This window comes from Struthio camelus, chromosome 1, assembly GCF_040807025.1.
Source record: "Struthio camelus isolate bStrCam1 chromosome 1, bStrCam1.hap1, whole genome shotgun sequence".
Taxonomy (NCBI): domain Eukaryota; kingdom Metazoa; phylum Chordata; class Aves; order Struthioniformes; family Struthionidae; genus Struthio; species Struthio camelus.
This window is the reverse complement of record NC_090942.1, coordinates 188,591,807-188,600,108: the sequence shown is the minus strand read 5'-3', so window position 1 is coordinate 188,600,108 and position 8,302 is coordinate 188,591,807.

Sequence of the window (8,302 nt, the reverse complement as noted above, 5' to 3'; positions counted from 1 at the left end):
TTGAAGCACCTCAGCTCACCACATTTTAAGGAGTGAACTGATGTTAGCATGAGTGTGACTGATTCTGGTGAATTAACTGTGATTCTTACAGTAATTCCTGGAGATGGGTCATTATAGGATAGCCTTTTCCTCATGGCAAATGGTGGTCAGCCTGGATGGGCAGTGGAGGTGGGTGTGCAGGGGTTGTCCATCACACTCTGCTGCTGTGAGGCCCAGACTGATGTGACCTGGCACTGGTCCCCAGGTGGAGACCATCTGAGATGGCCTGGAAGATGGGAAGACTGGGGTGACAGCTATCTCTTCCAGGTACCAGTCAGCATCACTACAAAGATATTTAAAAGATGGTTAAGATTAGATCTCATTAGCTGAGAGAGAAAAGAGAATCATCCCTCCACTTATAGAGACACTTGAAGTGTCTTTTTTGGGGGAGGCGCTCAGTCAGGGTGTCTCAGCTTTGGCAAGGCTGAGTTTGGTCTTTGACCTTGTCCTCCAGTAATATTTCCCAGGTACCTGGAGTCGAGGCACTGTATGGGCTGGTGGCTGCGTGTGCCTGGGGCCAGTACCCGCGGGGGCTCCCAGGGGGGCAGGACTGGGCCTTGTTGCCGGGGCCTGTCCCACCACCCTGCAAGGGAGAGGGGCACTGGGGGCAGCCGTGGCAGCCTCAGACCCCAAGGGGTGTTGGAGGGCGTGTGCTGCGCACTGCTGTGGGGACAGAAGAGGCCGAGGCTGGGCCAGGCTCTGACAGCTGGCAATGTTTGTATTAATGTTTTAAGGTGCTTTAGGGATATGTAGAAAAATCGTTGTCATTTTAGAAATAGAAAATAAAGGCACGAAATGACTACAGTCCAGCTGTTGGCCTATTGTTTTGGCAACTCCCGGCGGAGGTTTTGGGGAATATAAACAATACTGAAAATAAATAGTACGTGCCACAGAGTTTGGAGAAGAGGACATCAGTTTGTACAGTGTCACAGAGAAATATAGTACAGGGACTTCAATTCAATTTCATTGATGAGGGGTTTTCACACTGCCTAACTCTAGGAACCTAAGCTAGGAAACTAGTCTGTGATCCCAGCAAAAATTGTGTGCAAGGAGAGAGGTACCCGCTGCATTTTATCAGAACAGTTTAAGAGGAGGGAGTAATGCATCTTTTCGCTTCTTCCCATAGACTTGTCCTCTCAGGCCTTGGATGAAGGTGGTTCAGCAGAAACGGCTATTAAATTGGCACGTGTTCTTGAACTGGCCATGAAACACAACCTTGGGCAGTCTTCACTCTCTGTCCATGTTGCCCCTTTCCTGCAGATAGTGCTTTGTCTGGTGCATGTTTCCTCCTCTCCTTCCTCCTTGGGCACAGAAAAGTCCTCACCCACAAGCTTCCCAGCACTAGCTGTTACTGGTTTGATGTCTTCAAAATACTATTTTCTTAGACATGGCTATAGCCTTCAGTGACAGAAGTTTCACTCTGACCCTTTTCACCCAGGCTTTCCTGACACCCATTGACCTCTTTCCCCTCAGTTAGATGGAAGCTCTTTATTCCAGGACTTTCGTAGCCTTGCCTCTCGGAGACTCTGTTAACTGATCCTCCTTACTTTGCTGCCTGACTGATGTTAACCTCCATGTCCACTTGTTCCCTTGTCACACCACCTCCTCTGACTCCCACACTGACACTTCTCTCTGGGACACCCTCTCCAAATAGATCTATCTGTCAGCTTCCCTGGGCTCCTCCAAATTTCTCATCAAGGCCATCTTCTGCTGTGAAGCTCCTGATAAATTGTCAAATGATTACAGCCAACTTGTTACCTTCAGTATGAGACTGGTATTTATTTGCATCATATATTCAATTAGCTGGCACATGAGAGCATAGAGCTGGCACGTATAAACTCTCTTATTATTCATTCCCGTATGTCACTCCCTCACTTGCTGTTATATTAACTTGTTGTATCTTGTCTTAAAGAGAGACTGTATACTCCTCAAGGGAAAGATTTATCTTTTTGTTTTAGGTAGTACAGCGCCTAGCACAGTGGGTTGCTACCTCCTTCTTCTCTCATAGGTACTTCTGAGTAATAAACAATAAACAGCAGCAATAGCTGGCCAGGGATTGTTGCATGCATCTGTGTTTTTGTCTGAATGTTCATGCATGCTGCTACGCGTGCTGAATATAAATTGGCTTTGAAAAGTAGGCAAACAATATGCTTCCAGACAACTGAGTAAACATTCTGCTGGAAACAGTATTTCAATAGCTATGCCTACGTAGTGTAGCTACAATTCATCCCTAAATTTGTACCCTTTGAGGTAGGCTCGATTTCTCTCTTGTAAATAGTAGATTGCTTTCCTTTCTTTTTTCGCATTTTTTGTGACTGTGCGATAGTTGCTCCCCAAAAGCCAGAGACCAGTGGCACAAGTGTGAACCGTGCATAGAGTCTGCAGCCATGACCTTTTCCATACCACAGAATAACCTGTGGTTTTGCAGGATGAGAAGCTCTTTTTATAATAGGACAAAACACGTGTTTGCAGCTGAATCAGGTTTGGGGAGATCAGAATCAAAGAAAGATTCACAGCATTACAGTTTGTAAAAGTGAGCGTGTGTGAGGGTGAATGTGTGTGTTTAGCTGGAATCCTGCCTTCCCCTCTGCTCCCTGGACTGCTGCCAGTTTGCAAGCTGTTAGCCATGTACTGGGGAGCAAATGAAGTGGGAAAAGCTGCATGGGAAACCGTTCTTCAGAGTGCCTTGGGGAATGGCTCCTGCCACTGGCCTACATTTTCTGGTCCAGTTGGGCCGTACTTAGTGTTAGGCCACCGGTGGGGTCAAACCTGTCTTTAAACCATTTCTGCTTCTCAACAATGAAGTTGGAGAGTGTTGGCCTGGTCCCTGGCACAGCAGATCCCAGACTTCTTTATCTTGTGCTTGCTGCTAGTGATTCCCAGGGAGTAGTGGCATACAGTCATATCCCACATATATCTCTTTGCCTTTGCTACATCTGTTACGCTGGAGAGAGAAAGACAGCTAGTAGGTCCCTAGATGTCTACTTGAAGTAGACACCTGACTGATCCGCATTTGGCTGGGGCTGTACCTCACATCTCTGCACTGCAGAATGGCAGAGCGCTAAAAGAGATCCCAGGAGACGTCCTTGTCTATCACTCTGCTTGGAGGCAGCAACAGATAAATCTGAGTTGCCCTTGACAGCTGTTTGTGTAATCTGTTCTTTAAAACCTCTAATGATGGAAATTTGACAGTCTCCCTAGGTGGCCTCTTTGGGCACTTAACTACCCTCAAAACTAGGATTTTTTTCATAAATCTTCTCTGCTGCAAGTTAAGCGGATTTGAGAAGATAAGCATGACTGTATTGGTTAGACCAAAGGCTGAGCTGCCCCAGCATCCTGTTTGTAACAGTGGCCAGTAGCAGAGCTTTCAGAAAAGAGTATAGGAAGAGGGCAAGGATGCAGTGATAATCCCTCCTGTAGACTTTCCTAGCTTAAAGTCTGGCAATGTTTTTCTTGGTCTGTCCATGACAGATCAAAAGCACAGTTGCCAACTTTCATCTTTCACATAGTGGAGGATGCTTGTCGTATACCCACAAAGTTTCTTCTTTTCTAGATGAAGAGCACCCAGTTTCCCACCCCTTCCCCCTAGGCCATGTTTTACTAAATCTTGTAAAATTTGTGTTGATCTCTCCTTTCAGTTGACCAATTACCTGTAAATTTCCCATGAAATGCTTTGCACTGGGATCATCTTTTATATTGCTGATTAGGCTGGGCCCCTATTGAGTTTGAAAGGAAAGCATCAAGGAACTGGGAAGAGAAGACACAAGGAGCCTAATGCCCTGGCCCAGGTGATGCCCCTGAGCGTGCACAGTCCCAGGGTCTACCACCTGTGCCGAAGTTCTTTATGAATGGTATATGTGCCTTTAATATGGAATGTGCATAAGCTGTCTTTGGTGTCAGAGCCAGATCTAGGGCTCCCTCTTCCTCAGAGAAGGAACTGAGCTGCTGAAATGCCTGCTCTCTTGCCACCTCTCTGAGGCTTCGGGGATATTGCATTCCTGCCTGTACAGAGATACAGTTTTCATACGGGAGATGGAGAAGTCCGTGCTCCAAAATATGTGTTATTCCCTGCTTGGCTTCAGTCTGGTGCTGTCTGGGGAGCTGAGGGATATGTGGATTTGTACAGGGTTTGACTGTGACTCCCACTATTGCAATGACGAAAAGCTAGGAGATTTCAGCCTTTATTGTTGCTTTTTTTTTTTTTTTTTTTTTTGCTGGCTCAGTGTGTCAGTTATTCTGCATCCTCCTCTTAGAGGTCAGTTCTCTCACGGGATTGCATGGGGAACCTAGGGAACGTGTGTGCCCTGTGCTGCAACTCCATATAGTGACGCTTGAAGGCTAGCCCTGAGCAGAGTAAAGCTGCCAGTGTCTCCTGGACCCAGGACAGAGATCTCTCCCTAGTCCTCTTTCATTTGGCAGTATAGACCGCTCCTCTAAGCTGAAAACAGGATAGCTGTGTTAGTGTGGTGCTAACACAAGTGCTTGGCTGGCAAGCTATGCTAACCTGACTAACGTGCTTCCAGAGTGCAAGCACTGTGCCACATAAATGACCTAGCTTGTTTAGAAATACCCAACAAAAACCTCCATGGCACGGTGCAGGGTGGTGCTGGTACAATGACAGGCACTTTCCTCAGTGCTGGGCACTCTGCATCTGGAGCTGGGAATGATGATGCCTTTCACGGCTCTGCTTAGTCGACTTTGTTAATGTATTGGGTTCTTGGCTAATTTTGCATGCATCTGTGTGGCTCAGTTAATCAGCTCTTGATTTGTAATCAGGATGGGCCAAAACAAGGTGCTGGAAAAACTGAGGCAATGTAAGGTTACTGCCATTGCCTGTGTGATGGAAGATCAGTATTTGAAAGAGTGGCATAAAAGAACTCAAGTCTTGATGTTTATGTGGGAAGCGCAAGCATAAGCAGTACAAATCATTACCATCTGTATTATGAACAGACCCCAGAGCATTAACCTGTTCTGTTAGTTGCCTATGCTGGAAATACTGTTTATGTTAGCAAAGCTGAGGTACAAATCCTTCTTATGCATAATGCAGGACATTTTATGCATTTGACAGGAAAGCAATTTGAAACATTTTGAATGGAAACACTCTCTGCTGAATCGTTTTATTGTGATGAAAAATACCCCCAAGAAACAGTGACGTTAAAGATGCCAGCTCTTTGGAACTCGAGAAAGTTTGGAGCAATCAAATATACCTTGATTTATTTTCTGAATCTCCCTTTTAGATGTGTTTTAAAGGGTGAAGAGATTCGTTTGGCTCTTTTGAATGGGAATAATAATGATTAGCTCTTCCTATAGTCCCTTTTATCTGTGGGCCACTGAGTCTTTCAATAACAGTAATTTAGCATGGAAACCTCAATGTTAAGAAAGGGAGAATATAATAATACTCCTCATATTCATGCAAAATTCCATGCCTTTCTAAATGGGGAAGCAGCAAAAGTCAGCTGGAAGTTGTGAAAACATATCTTTATCTGTAAAGCATTTCCTTCTTAGCTTTCCTTCCCTGGAGGAGTCCGTAGCTTTGCAGAATGGGGGAAGGTCAGGTTTCTGCAGGTCAAAGGAAGCGGGTATGTCGGGGCATTCGTCTCCATGCTGACTGGAGGGGTCTCTTCCCTTAGGGCAGCACGACTCCTCCATAGCAACTTTGGGGCAAAGTCGGTGCAGCTTCATGCTAGTCCCTGCCACACGGAGCAGGAACTGTGTTGAGGGATTGGCGCTGCTTCTGGCATTGCCAGCTCCTGCAGGGATTTCTTAGTGCAAATCTTTGGGAACCGGATTATGTTTTGGAAGTGATTCTTTGATGTCTTCTTATTGACAGCCTGGAGGCTTTAACTGTGTGTCTGTTCTCTGTGGGAGACAGGAATTGTTTTCTCTTTTCCCTAGCTCATACTAATTTCTGCTTTTCCCTTTGTATTGACAGTAAGAGAAGTGGCCCAGAGAGAACGAGAGGTATGTTTGCAGGCACAGTATCAGGTTCAGGGACAATGGCAATTATTTTTTTTTATTCCAGTCTTCTGAAACGATGTCCAGAATCTGGGGGGAAGGTCACAGCCTGAGAAATTGGAAGGCTGATTTTTCAGTTTTATCCAGTGTTAACTCATCACATTTCTATATGGAAAAGTATCAGCAAGGAGCTTCTTTCTATTTCAAAGCAGCTCTCCTAAATGCATTTGAGTATAATCAGGTTTCTAAACCAATGACTTTCTAGGTGCACATATTCACCTCCTGGAAATGCAACTGCAGATTCATAAGCAGATCACAAAATACATTTTTGCAGCCCTTGGGAAAATATCTGACTATGTCTAGCAGGCAAAGGCAAGGCTTTATTCCAGGTGGCCGGGACTGACAAGAGTCCATACTGCTGGGAACTTCCCCATCTCTATCATAGCTATAGCTTGGAGAAGTCTAGTCAGATTTCTAGTTGGAGAGGTTCAGAACAGAGCCAAGGAATAAGGAAACAAGCCTTGCTGATGGATGATCAGCAGTTCAGCTTGCTTCCTCATCCTCATTTATTTGGTAGTATGTATCTTCTCTCATGGCATAATTTCAGCTTCCAGTACTGGGATTTCTTTGAATCACAGGTAGGTCATGAGGATACCATTTCCCAGCTCAGGAAAATGTCTGAGTTCCAGGTGAATCGTATTTGGAAAACATTAGTTGGAACTTTACTCCACTATCAGCCTACATGGGGTAACAGGTGGTCCTACGTAATAGGTCCAAATCAGTCTGAAGATTGATATTAACAGGATAGCTGAAAACTGGAAATATAGGATGTTACCAAAGCAGAAAGGATGGGGCTTGGCTTTGAAAGGATGGTGCTTGGCTTTGATAGGATTGGGGAGAACAAATAAAGATGACACAGACAACTGCAGGATTTCTGGACTTGAAACCTTTAAAAGAAATAACGTTTGCTGAAAGTTTCCTGACATTTGAATACTTCTTTATTAAGTAAGCTTTTAGGACATTTTTACTTTGAACTTTAAACAGCTTGCAAAGATGGTAGCAAAATATTTTTGGCCAAGAATTATTTTGCATCCATAAATTACGCAAGTTTTTTCCATTCAATGAGAGATGTTTTTTATAGAACAATGCACTGAACAGGGTCTGGTGATAGCACCTCTGGAGCATTTCCAGGAGTTATTCCTCCATGTGTCTCAGTGAGGGATCATTAGCAGTGTGCAACAGGCTGAAAACCATCCTGCCTTAGCCCTCATAGCCTTGCAAAAAACATCGACTTTAGGGAACAAAATACAAGACAGGTGTTACCATACGTACCAGTGAAAGAATTGATGAGGCTTCAGCTTTGCTGCTGAAAAAGGGTGCTCCAAAGAGCACCACTTCCATTTAGACATTGCGGACGTGACCAGCAGAAAAGTGGTTTATGTGCTGAGAGCTGGAAAAGAGATGATGATTAAATTGAGCAAAAATTGCCATTTTGTACCTGACTCTTTCACAATCCTGCCTTCCTTTGCAGCTGTATTGTGTCATCAAACCATGTGCAATCCGTGGGGTTTCAGCTGCACGACTCCCATTAACTTTAATCAGAGTCAGGAGAACAAACTGCTGAGCGAAGCACTCTGAAAACGCACCCCTCCATTCTTAACAGTTACACTACTCTGCGTCGTGCAGTGGGGACTCTTTAGGAGGCAGAGCTGAATGCCCCATCATTTCAATACCTGCTCTTTGTGCATAGTGTTAGCAGTGTGGTTTGCAGGCTGCTCCATACTACGGCAAACTACTGATTTCGCTACACGAACGACAAATGATCGACTTAGCATCTCTCTACATGAAACAGATACAAATCTTTCAAGGAGATAGCAGCTGTGTTGTGTGTATGTGTATGAGATTGTACAGGCTGGAAAAGCTGTTTGGGAAAAATCAGCGTGGTTGTCCTTTAATGAAGATTGTTGCCAGGATACCATCAAGTCATACAGGATAACTGTAACTTTGGCAGTTCTAGTGTTCAAAGAGATAAACAAATAACAGCAATCAGAACCAGGATGAAATAATTAAGGCTAGAACAGAGGTCTAGGTGCGAGGTGGTATATCCCCACTGCCAGATTTACATGAAATATAGCAAGCATGCAAACTCCAGGATGGACCATGCAAGCAGCCCGGCAGCAGTCAGAGCCTGTGAGATGCTGACAGTCCTCATCTCTCGTTTAGTGTCACTGCCCGAGAGATATGGGTGCTCGGAGATGCAGATAGGCAGTGAGCACGTAGAGCTGGCATCTAGCCCTCTCCCTCTATG